This window comes from Triturus cristatus, chromosome 5_2 (assembly GCF_964204655.1).
Source record: "Triturus cristatus chromosome 5_2, aTriCri1.1, whole genome shotgun sequence".
NCBI lineage: Eukaryota > Metazoa > Chordata > Amphibia > Caudata > Salamandridae > Triturus > Triturus cristatus.
The window spans coordinates 76,218,912-76,232,701 of NC_140588.1; positions in this window are offsets into that span (position 1 = coordinate 76,218,912).

Sequence of the window (13,790 nt, forward strand, 5' to 3'; positions counted from 1 at the left end):
AAACATTCAGTCAGTACCCAAGTACTCATTCAGCGACCCAGGTCTTAGCACATGAACTGCTTCAAACCCCTATCCACTATGCATGCAGTCCTCTAACCACTTACACACTTGTCTTTCATACCTTCAATTCCCTAGTCAGTATTCATACAGTCCAGCAAACATCCTGTCACCCCCTTTGCACTCCTCTAGTGACCCATTCAGTACCAAGTACTAATCCATTCACTGTGCCAAAAACTAACCACTTATAAATTCACCCAGGCACTCTCCTTGCTGTACTGTAAACATTCAGTCAGTACCCAAGTACTCATTCAGCGACCCAGGTCTTAGCACATGGACTGCTTCAAACCCCTATCCACTATGCATGCAGTCCTCTAACCACTTACACACTTGTCTTTCACACCTTCAATTCCCTAGTCAGTATCCATACAGTCCAGCAAACATTCTGTCACCCCCTTTGCACTCCTCTAGTGACCCATTCAGTACCAAGTACTAATCCATTCCCTGTGCTAAAACCTAAACACTTATAAATTCACCCAGGCACTCTCCTTGCTGTACTCTAATCATTCAGTCAGTACCCAAGTACTCATGCAGTGAGCCAGGCCTTAGCACATGGACTGCTTCAAATGCCTATCCACTATGCATGCAGTCCTCTAACCACCTACACACTTGTGTTTCACACCTTCAATTCTCCAGTCAGTATTAATACACTTCTAGCAAACACCCTGTTACTCACCCAGTGTGTCTCCTTATAGTACTGTAATCATTCAGTCAGTTAGCATGTAGTCTTTTAGTGAGGTAGGCTTTACGGCATGAACTGCTTCAAAGTAGTATGCACTATGCATGTAGTGTTTTAACCATTGTCACACTTGTGGGGTTCAGGACTATAGTTTCTTAGTCAGTTTTTATATAAAATGTGTTTGTACAGTAATGGAATAGTATAAATTTGAAAGTTATTAATATACATTTATTTGTGATTCTTTTTTACAGATACTGTTTTTCAACGTTAAAATAGAGAAATCATGCCAGAAAAAAAAAGAAAAAGAAAAGAACAGAGACAGGAGGATTATTTGAAGAAACATCAACCACAAGATAATGTGGCTAAAAGGAAAAAATCTTCTGGTAAGATCACAAAGCAATTTATTAAAAATGTTTGTAGGAGCAAACAGAATGTAGATAATGCTGGAACTACTGAGAATTCTTCAAGTAAGAAAAAAATTCAAAATAAGAGGAAAAGTAAAAAAGCAAATGGTCAGTCAAAGGAGATAAAGTATGGTAAAAGAAGGCAAAATCAGTTTAAGGAATTACGCAAAAAAATATTTTACAAGAGAGTAGTGCATGAATTGCTGAAAGATGTGAAGAAATATAAAAAGAGAGCTTTATTTATAAAAAGAAGAAGCATATTGAAAACATTGTGGAAAAGGCTTTTGAAGTAAAAAGGAAACTGTTTATTTTAGTATTAAACAGAATTCGATCACTAGATAAACCAATCCATGTACTGAAGGCCAAAAGTAGGAGGAAAAGAGTTATTAATAAAAACAAATGTTGTGATGTTTTTTTGGGAGAATGGAAAGACAGTTCCAGTTCAGAGCCTTTTTTTAACGAAGAGAGTTATTCACTGAGCGAAAAATTATTGTATGCAGTGGTAGAGGTTATGAGGTTAGCGACAGTTGTCCAATTGAGAAAGAGAAAATGGTTGAAAGAAATGCAGAAGAAGTGATAGCTGATGAAGTTTTAGGGAGACGTGCTAAAAACCCTGTGTACACTTGGGATTTCAGTAGTGTTTGCAGTGTACGACAGGAATCTATTGAAATATTATGTCGTTTTTAACGAGCCTATACTAAAAAAAAGTGTAAAACAAAAGATTAAGCTGTTGCAAGGACTAGACCCTTGCAGAGTGAGAAAACATACTGGTTTGCAAGGTCATTCTCTGGCTTGTCTTTCTAGGAAAGGTTGTCAAAGTGTTTTTCACAATTTCAGAATGCTGGCAGTACATCATACTCAAATGCGGAAGTTAGTGAGAAGGTTGTATTATGCAAAAAGTCCAGCACTAAAGTAAAGTGAGTTGAACAGTGCACTTTTGCGTGGGTCAGTATCAGATGTGAAGCAGGTCTGTGATGATATTGAGTTTTGTTAATTTGGTCCTCAGCAAGAGAGTGAAGAAACTGACACATTAGTAGAACAAAATGTTGAAGACAATGTACAACCCGTAATTACAGAAACATTTGAGGATGAAATCACAAAGTTTAAGGTAATTTCAGGTGAAAGACCAAACGTTTCTTGTATTTGTTGTTGGCAAAGTCTCTATAAAAATCAGACTAGGGGTGTCAATCTGTATTTAAAAAGTGAAATAGAAGATAATGATAAGTGGATGGAATTTGCAACTTATTTGTTGGTAGAGGATTGTTTTGGGATCTGAGCAGTGTATTTGCAAATATTGTTATAACAAATTAGATGAGAATAAAATGCCTGCTAGAGCTGTTCATAATAATCTAGAGTCGGTTGCTATTCCTCCAGAGCTGATAGATTTAAATACGTATGAGTCTATTCTCATACAATGTGTTCACCCGTTTCAGGCTATTGTTCGTATGGAGCCCAAAACAGGTAAATTACCTCCATCAGAGTTGCAAAGAGGATTGAAAGGAAGAGTTGTGTATTCACCGTTAGATTTAAGGAAACATATTGAAACTATTGGTGTAGACCATGCAGAAAACGAGCCACTAGTCATTCTAGTTAATGGTGTTCCTACTAAGAATAAGAAAATTTAGCAAGAGTTAGTGGATGTTAGGAAAGTGCAAAAGGCATCATTGTATCTGTTAAAAAATAATGAGTACTATACAAATGTGTTTGTAGGAGAGGAAGAAATAGATTTAGCAGAAGATACTGAAACATTAAGTGGACAAATTGAAAAAGTGGACATGTCCAGATGTGAAGAAATCTATGAACATTACAGTGTACATCCACTTCATTCCAAAGAGGTGATGGGGAATACAATTGAGTTGTTTCAAATGAAAAAAGCAACAGGAAGTCCCATGAGTGTATGGAAGAGAGCTTGGAAGCTCGTTGTTTCCCACAGTTGTTTCCAACAGGAAAAAAGGTGGACGATATGATGAACGTCCTGGGCAGATTCCTGCATCTGAATATCAGACAACAGGATTATATGCTGAAGATCCAAGATTTCGACAATGTATCCCTTATATGTTTCATCTTCTGTTTGAAAGTGACTTGTCTGGACTTTCATATGCAGTAAATCACATTTTAAAAACTGGAATGCATCTACAAAATGTAACTGCAAAGGATTTTATGGATAAAGTGCATCAGAGAGATGATCATTTAAAATCTCAGTTGATTAATCTGATGGCATGTCAGCGCGGGACTAATGAATATTGGTACCGTCGACATGGAGAACTGAAATGTATGCTACGGAACTTGGGAACTCCTACATGGTTTGTTACACCAAGCTGTGCTGAGTATGCTTGGGATGATTTACTTGAATTTCTTTGACAGGCAAATTCTAATATAAAAAACATTGAATACAAGACACCTGGAGAATTGTGCGGTTTGGATCCTGTCAATGAATGCAGATATTTCAATCATAGATTTGAAGCGATGATGTCTTTCATTTGCAATAAAAGAATCCTCCTCTTGGAGAAGTTGTGGATTTCTTTTGGAGAAAGGAGTATCAAGCAAGAGGTGCTCCTCACATACATATGTTGTTATGGATCAAGGACGCCCCCAAATTTGGAACAGATTCAGATGAAACTGTTTTGTCTTTCATTGAAGATTATGCTACATGTGCTCTTCCCAATAGCAGAGCAGATAAAAACTTAAAACAACAAATCTTACGATTTCAAAGCCACAGGTGTGGAAAATACTGTCGACGAAAGTACAAGTCAATAGGATAAGTTCTATACCAAATGTCGTTTTGGATTTCCACGTCCTGTATTATCCAAAGGAAGATTGAACAGTTTTATGTCAGCTATGCGACATACCATCACAAGAAAGACTCCGAAAAACACTTACAACTTAAGAAGAAGCGAAGAATCGAAATACATAAATGACTACAATCCAGTTATTTTATCCATGTGGAACGCTAACATGGATATTCAGTATGTTGCGGACAATTCCATTGCTGTTGCTCGATATGTAACGTCTGAATCAGAAAAGAGTGAATTGGAAGAAATGTGGGAAGAGATTTCTCACAAGAAGACTCTAAGTAAGAAATTATACAGTTTGAGTTTGAAGATGTTATCGCATCGCGAAATTGGGGCATATGAATGTTCAGATCGGTTATCATCTGCAAGTTCATATTCCAAAAGTAGAAGAATCACTTGGGTGAGTCTAGGTCTTGCAGGAATGCGAAATCGGGTTCTGAAATCTGTTCAAGAAATTGAATATTTTGCTGAAAATGAACTAGAAAGTACAGATATTTTGAAAACGAATACGTTGGACACATACTACCCAAATAGAAGTCATCATCTTGAGAACATGTGTCTCTATGAAGTGCTGCAAAACTACACTTTTAAACGGAATACTACAGAGAACATCAATGATGGAAAATATGCAGTTATTGGTTTCGAAGGATGTCTGGTGAAACAAAGGAAAGGAAATTTAATTAATCTCAGGAAACTGAGTTGCGACACTGCTGACAAAAGGGAATTTTACTATTTAGCCCTTTTGCAAATGTTCAAACCATGGCATTCAGAACGGGAATTACTTGGAGATTTTCACAGCTATGAAGATTCATTTAATGCTTCTAAAGATAGCGGACAATGCAGTGCTTTCGCAAATTATGTCAAAATGTTGAATGATGAAATTGATCGAGAAGCTGCAATTGCAGCTGAGTTTGCTAGAGACAGTTCTCAAGACAGTCAAAGTTCTGCTGCACTGAGTCAAGATCCACTAGGACAACCAATTGGTGAAAATGAAGCAGCGATTGCAATGAATGAGGTGGAAACAGCAATGTATCAAGCTCAAGAAGATGCAATACAGTTAGGAAACTTGGAAGAACAACTAAATGTTGAACAGAAACAAATATATCAGCAAGTAAAAGAGCAGATTGACCATGGATTACTTCATGAAAAGAAAGGGTGCTCATGTACATCATTTCAACCTATCCGAATGTATGTGAGTGGTCAAGCTGGAACAGGAAAAAGTTTCTTAATTAAAGTAATTACAAGTTATCTGCAAAAAACAACTGAGTCGCATTTGTCTTGTGTTGTCACTGCTCCAACTGGGTTGGCAGCACATAACATTAAAGGAATTACTTTACATTGTTTACTAATGCTGCCAGTAGAGCATTAGAACACATTGGAATACCACAAGCTATCTGGAGAAGCTTGTTGTGAAGTTTCAAAAGTCCTGAAGAAAATGAAACTTCTCATTATTGATGAGGTGAGCATGGTCTCAAACTTGATGCTTGCCTTTGTGCATTTAAGAATGCAGCAAATTCTTAAAACAGAGTATGACGTGTTATTTGGAGGAAAACACGTCATAATTTTTGGAGATCTACTGCAACTGACTCCAGTAAAAGGACAACCGGTATTTAAAACACTAGCCCATGAAGATACCAGAAAGTCTCTTGGCAGTGTTGGTAATGTGAACATTTGGACTCATTTTGAATACAAAGAACTGACAAGAAATATGCGACAGGCAAATGATGCTGAATATGGAAGTATTCTTCAAGATATAAGAATTGGAATTCTTTCAAAACAGGGCAAACAAGCTTTGGAGAGTCGATTACTTTGCAATGTCTTTCCAAATGAAAATGTAGTTCCTGCAAAAGTGTACGTGGAAATTGCTAAAAATAAATCAGTGATTTGCTTAATGCCAACACTGAGCGAGTGTTCCATATTCAACGAAGATCTATTGAAACTGGAAAATGAAGAAATTGTAAAAATGGAAGCCATCGATAAAATACAGCATGAAGGAGTCACTATTATTTTGACGGGAAAGTTGAGATCAAAACTGGATTGTTTAGAAAAAAAAATATCTAAAACTGCTGGTTTAGAAAAGACACTATATGCATGTGTAAACTGTCGGGTAATTTTAAGGCGTAATTTGGATGTAGAGAAAGGTTTAGTTAATGGTGCAATGGGTAAAGTGGTGGATTTTGTGAATTATCAGAAAAAAGAAGGAATTTAATTTTTTTAAATTAAATTTGATCAGATTGATGAAGTTAAAGAAATTGGTCGTTGTTCAGTTCGTCTTTTGCTTGTTAAAGATTTATATGTCTGTAGGAAACAATTTCCATTTTCTCTGGCATACGCAGTGACTATTCATAAATCTCAAGGATTAAGTGTAGACAGTGCATTGGTGAACATTGGATCTACCGTATTTAAAGAGGGTATGGCATATGTTGCTTTGTCACGAGTCAGAACATTATCTGGTTTGTTTTTTATTGATATTGATGAGACGAAGGTTACTGCAGATGCAAACTGTGTAAAAGAGTATAATAGGTTAAGAAGGGTGTATGCTCCCAATTTAGGTCAATATCCTGTATTTGAAAAGCATGTGGTTGGTCGAAAAAGAAGGTTTGAGAATATCTGTACTGAAGATGTCAAGAAGGGAAAAGAACAAGATAATGTTGTGATTGCAGGTAAAAAGAAATTGGACACTGTTGAAGAGATTGTTGGTTATCAGTTTTAAAATAGTTCAGGTGTCAACTGCTATGCTAATGTAGTGGTCAATGTTGTTTTTTATCTGGAAGGTTTGCGAGAACAAATTATGCAGAATCGGCAAAAAAGATTTTGTTCTCTGTTGCATTCTGTTTATGAAAAATTGACAGACATAAGTAAAATACAATCTGTTTCAGATGTTCTTAGTGTTTTGGATGTGTGTTCTGGTTCTACACAATTTTCACAAAATATCCAACAAGTTGCTCAGGAATTCTTAATGTATATGCCTACCATTTTTGAAAATGAAGGTGTAGAAATAGAAAATATTTTTGGCCTTTCTTACAAATGGGAACATGATTGTGAAAATTGCATGTATACATGTAGCACCAATGTAGACACTGAGAGATTTCTGTATTTAACATTACCAGACTGTAAATCAGTGTCTTTCAATAAATTAGTTAACGGTGCAAAACAAAACATGGAGTGTAGGCAATGTAAATCAGAAATGTTATCCACATTATTCTTAACAAAATATGGAAAATACATAATTTTAATGATGCACAGTTGTACAGCTGACGGAAGAAAATTGGATACTTTAATGAAGCAATTTGTAGCCGCACAACTATCAATTTCAGGAAGGACTTTTGTAGAAATTGCTATAATTTTCCATGATTGTCCTTCCACCACATCTGGACATTACACTGCCTATCTAAAATGTGACAAAGGCTGTAATGATTCTCAGTTGGTTTTTAAACAACGTTTGCCTAGGGAATTACAAAATTCCTACCTAATATTTTTAAAGTCAAAGTTTTAGGAAGATAATTCATTCTCTGAGGAATTTATTATTATAATTTAATAGGACTACCATTGGACAATTTACATAAAGAAGGAGTGCAAAAATACCATTTGGCCTCAAGGAAAGGTATATTTTTGAATTATGGACTTTTTGGTGGTCATTGATTCAGTGAATATTTTAAAGCGGCAATATTTACAGTTTTTATAAGTTAAAGTTATAAAATTTTGTAAGCCGTAAGAATTTCATAAATGTGTGATTTTACTGAGAATAGCATGTTGTTGTTTTTTTAACAATCTTTCTGATTGTTTTTTTTTTGCCTGCTGTTAAGTGATGAGTACGATTGAAATCACTATTTCTAGTGAAATTCAATATATTCTGAGAACAGCAAAAAAGGCAAACAAATTACTTTAAAATGTATTATTACATGTTATATATTTTTTTTTCTTTCACAGATACAAATTTTAAAATAAGCAATTTATATCAATTTAGATTGCAATGAAAATCTGGAAAAAATGTATACCATTTTTTATTCCTATTACTGTGAAGGAAAGTTCAACTAAGTCTCAATATGCAGACTGAGGAGGTGTGCAAGAAGCTACAAAGTTGAAACATGTTTCTAAAAACACTCTGTTTATACCTATGTAGTTTTAAAATCTGACCATAATCAGATATCATGTGACCTGCAAAAAAAGAGATTTGAGGGGTTCATAATATTTCCCATTGGACCTATTGAAGGACCGCAATCATTTCAATCATTCTTCTTTGAGCATCTTTGCAGACAAAACTCTATGCTTACCTTCTATCATTCGCAAACATTTTTAAAAACAGAAATATGTCACTTTTTGTAACATAGTTATCGCGCAAGACAGTCTTTCATATTTACAAAGAGAGGAAAAGGCACTCTGTGCACTTTTTCTATTCCATGTAAATACAACGTCATCATACACACCACTTTGCGTTGAAAGGATGTTCTATAAGTGTTGTTGTGCATTATTGCACTGAATACTCATAGAACAAGACACATCCCTAGATTTATCAGAAATCATAAATCTTGATATGTGTGAGAATGCTTCACCATTCTAAAATTGGTGTAGGAAAGCACAACAAGGAGAATTGTTTTCATTTCTCCACATTTTTACATCTTCAATGCATGCTAACATATTCAGCATACATTGAAGGAGAAAAATGTGTTTTCTGATTGTTTTTGTGCAGGAAGGTGTGTCTTCCAGCAGAAAAACAAACAGCACATGACACAGATATCCTTGCACTATGGTGCAAGGGTGCCTGTGTCACCACATGGCTACAGTTTAAGCAGCCGTGCAGAGAGAAGCATAGATTTGCAACATCTTTATGTACATATGTTGCATCCCTGTGCTTCGGAAGTACTACAGCGCACTGCAGTTAAAGGGGTTACTGTGTGATGCTGCAGCACTTCCTCATAGTTCTGCACTTATACATTCACCATACGCTACTAATGCATTCATTCAATCAATTATGTACTACATATACATTCATCTAAACTTTCACACACTAACAAAGAAATTTAGCTCTCTTTTTAAACCAGGAAAGTTAGTTCTTAGAAGAACTGTTTTTTTTTCTTCTTTCTTCTTTTATATTTTTGGGGGGGTTTTCTGAACAATTTTAATTTTTTTTGTTTTTTCTGCAAAAAAAAACAAAAACAGGAGGAACCAAACAATGAACTTTAGGGAACAAAAAAAAAACACAAAAAAAACCTAGCAATTGTGACTTTCTTGCCGGCGGCAGATCAGATCGATCGACTGCTCACCGTAGCACAAAGTCGCATTGCACTTAGTGCAGAGCACTTTTAGAAATTTAAATTGAGGACGGATGTCCAAATTTTGGGCTGATGGATGCACTCTTGAAGTGCTCGGCTGCGATGAGGTGGAAGGCGCAGGAGCAGGAGTGTCTCGCATCCGTCAGCATTCTTCTCGTGCAAGATTGTTAGGATGAAGGGTCCTCAGGTGCTTCATCATACCAGCCGTCCCGCAAGAGTATTTCTTGTTAGGATCCCCTCGAGACAGCACTCTTTTGCAAATCTTGCACGTGACCAAGGTGGCATTGGTCTTCGTTTGCCCCTCGGTAAAAGTAAAAAATTTCCACACCACAGATGAAAAACGTGGTGTGCGTGGTGTCTCCTCCAAAAATTCATCCTCAGATGTATGAGGAGATGCAGGTGATGCCTGCTGCCCTGAAGCCATTTTTGGTTGAAACAATTTAGAGCTAAGTGTAAACTTAGTCTAAAAAAATCTTTTTCTCTGGAAAGAGATGCTCATCCAAAGAAGGTCAAAGAAGAATGATTGAATTGGGTGGGGTATTTCAATAGTTAGAACAGGAAGTGTAATGAACCAATCAAATCTCTTTTTTTGCAGGTCACATGGGATCCGCGCACCCTGCGCTTACGCATCACGCACCCAGCGAGCATCCGCGAATTTGAATTAAAAAGAAATATAGGATTAGATGTAAAAATATATTACTTTTAAGACTAGTTTAGAGTTTATCTTCAATTAATATTCACATGAAATACAATCATATGTTTTTTTAAATGTTAAATATTTCGCGGGATCCGCGCACCTACCGCGTCATTGACGCAGATGACGTATCGCGGAAGCGCGTAAACATCGCGTTACGTACATCGAACGTGTCGCGTATAGGCTGGGCATCGCATACCGGTCGCATTGCGATCGCACACTAAACACGTACCCAATGCATACCATGCGCGGATGCTATCGCATAGGGATCGAGAACGGTGTGCATAGGGTGCGCGGATCCAAAAAACATTGAAAAACATATATAAAATAAAGTTTTGAACATATAGTTAAAAAATGTTTTTAAAAATATTACAAAAAGGTTTGAAAAACCCAATAAAAACAAATATTATTTTTAATTTTGAAAATATTTAAATGAAAAAATAGGTTACAAAAATAGTGTTAAAAAAGAATTTCAAAAAAACATAATTAATGAAATTGACACACTGAATTTGAAAAATATAGAAATCCAATGAAAATCATTAAACATGATATCTTTAGAGATAAGTTATAGATAGGAATTAGCATTTAAAAAACCTTGGAAATTCACTGAAAAAAACATAGTGTTTCATGCACGTTATAGTTAGGAATTGGGATTTAGAAAACCTTTGAAATTCACTGAAAAAACCATAGGTTTCATGGGCGTTATAGTTAGGAATTGGCATTTAAAAAACCTTAGAAATTCTCTGAAAAAAACATAGGTTTCAGGGGCGTTATAGTTAGCTGGACATTTCCCTCGTACAAAACCCTAGAAATTCCCCCGTTATAGTTAGTTCAGCTAATTATAACTTGCGCCCCCGCAATGCACTACTGATGACGTCACATATTACATCACTCATGACATGGTCAGTGACATCACTGATGACATCACTGATGACATCTCAAATGACATCACTGATGACATCACTGATGACATCATCCATGTGATAAATTAGTGCATCTTCTCACACCCTAATCTAACCTTTGATACACCGACTCAAAATTTCAGACGGCCATTTTGAAAACCATAGAATACCAATAACTACATACCCACTCATTGACTCTTTGGTCTACATACACCTCCACTCACTCACCTGTACAGTCACTCATACTTACAGTCACTCTGTACAGGACTATCATATGCATTTATACACCTATATAGACACTCACACACCGCCAATCATCCATTGAGGTACTGACACACCTAGTCAGTCATGCAAATAATTAAACACAGTCCAATTTACTCACCTATACAGTTAAACACACTCAAGTTCACTTACTCATAAAAATACTAACAATTTCTGACGCTCTTATACAATTACTGATACAAGTACACACTCATCCATACAGCCACTCCCGCAATCACACACTCTCACATATAGATAGTTATATACTCATACACACATATACACTGCATTTCACTTATGTAGTTACTGACACATGTACAACTGAGATATACATTCAAACACTAACACACCCATACATACACTCACCCAACCATACAGTCCATCACAGTTGCACTCTTAAAACCATGCACCCATAGAAACACACACTCACACATCTATGCACACACACCCTACCCACACAAACACTCAGGCACCCATACAGATACTCAGACAACCAATCAATAACCCATATAGACACTCATATAGCTATTCACAAAACCATGCAGCCACTTATACACCAACACACAGACACATAGAGACATTCACACAGTTTAGTCACTAGTCTGCAGTAAGATACATTTAATGACTCACTTAGAGAGTCAGTTACGCATCTAGAAAATCATCCATTCACACACTTGTACACCCCTTCATTCTTCAACAGGCCTTTCCCTATATATATTAAACATATTAAAACTTTACAGAAACACAGAATCACTGGATGACGTCATCAGTGATGTCATTTGAGATGTCACTGACCATGTCATGAGTGATGCAATATGTGACGTCATCAGTAGTGCATTGCGGGGGCGCGAGTCATAGTTAGCTGAACTAACTATAACGGGGGAATTTCTAGGGTTTTGTACGAGTGAAAAGTCATGGTCAGTGACAGGCCCCGTCCCCTCCCTTCCCCACTGTGTAAACACGCCGTGTGGCCGTTTTAAGTTGGGAGATTAAGTCCCCTTGAATCCTGAGGGTCCCTAGTGGCAAAATAGCCCACTAGGTACGTCCAATAAGCGCCATTGCGAGAGGTGTAAAAAGGGGCACGGCCTGCACCACCTCTCGGCAGCACCTGGTGGGCTAATTGGCCCCCAGGGTCCCTCAGAATTGAAAGGGAATTATTTCCCCAACTCATAACGCGCCACAGGGCGTGTTTGCACACGTCACCTCAGGCCCCCTCCCCTCCCTTCACCACTGTGTAAACGCGCCCTGTGGCCTTTCTAAGTTGAGAGATTAAGTCCCCTTGAATCCTAAGGGTCCCTAGGGTCAAACTAGCCCACTACGTACCTCCAGTAAGTGCCACAGATCTGCATTGCAGAGAGGTGTAAAAATGGGCGTGGCCTCAGAACACCTGTCTGCAACGCAGCTCCCTGGCACATACTGGAGATATCTGTTGGGCTAGTTGGCTCTCAGGGACCCTCAGTATTGAAGGGGAATTAATTCCACAACTTACAACTGGCCAGGGGGCGTGTTTGCAGAGTGCTGCAAGGAGGGGGCATGGCCCCCGGCGTGATGCCAGTCTTTTATTTATTTTATTTTTTTAAGAAGGGGGGCTGTGTGGCCCTCCTTCTTTTTCAAATTTATTGACCCTGGGGACCCCATCCCCCAGGGCCTGCTCCCTAATTCTTTTTTTTTTTTTTTTTAAATTGGAAGGGGGCCGCATGGCCCCCCTCCCAAGGCCTTAATCGGCCTCGGGAACCCCAACCCACGGGGCATGGGCTTTTTTTTTTATTCTTTAGGAGGGGGGTTGCGTTGCCCCCCTTCCCAGGCCACGTATGGCCCCGGGGACCCCATCCCCTGGGGCCGGCCTTTGTTTTTTACTAATTTAAAAAAATATATATTTATAGAAACACCTAGGACATGCTGGACAACCCGTATGTACCTATCACCATGACGATTTGCGTGATATTCATTAAAAGGCGACTATGCATACAATCAATCCACGTGGAATGTATTTACACTGCTAGTGAAGCTCTGACGTGTCTGACACCCTACTGTGCCTAATCACGGCGCCCCCGCCGGGGAGTACTGTCCAAGTAGACACCCTTGTCGTTTATTTATAAAAACATGGGTAGCTATTGACGGGCACTTTTAATACACACGCACACCATGCCATTCACAGGGCATTCTACAAAAATTCGACCAAAACTATGCAAGAAACCCCCCTCACGGTTAATAAAACACACATCCACCGCCGGATGTGTAATACTTTTTATTTTACTCTCTGGAAAGGAGATGATCCTCACTTGAGAGTCACAGCGCGCTCCGGGCTGAGCCCCATGCTGTGTTACACCCACCAGTGCCTTCCGAGTGCCACACACCTCTGTGTTGTATTCCACCAGCTTGTGCGCATGGTATGACACTCTCTAGCCCATGTGCACTGTAACACCACCCCGTGAATATGTAATGCCACACTGGCCTTCACACGGGTTATATTGCCCCATCTAACGTGCCTTCCTCGATGCCTATGTTATAACGCACAGTGCTATGCCATACATATTACAATCTGAGATCCATATCTTTGTCACAGTGCATATGCAACGTTACACTCCCCAGCATATATTTTATGTTACAACTTTAGAGACTAGTTAGGTTACACAACACTCCCCTGTGCATATTACACTCCAAGGAGCATATCGCATAGCACACGCTACTGCCTGTGCTATCTCGCGCTCTCCAATGAATCTGTCAT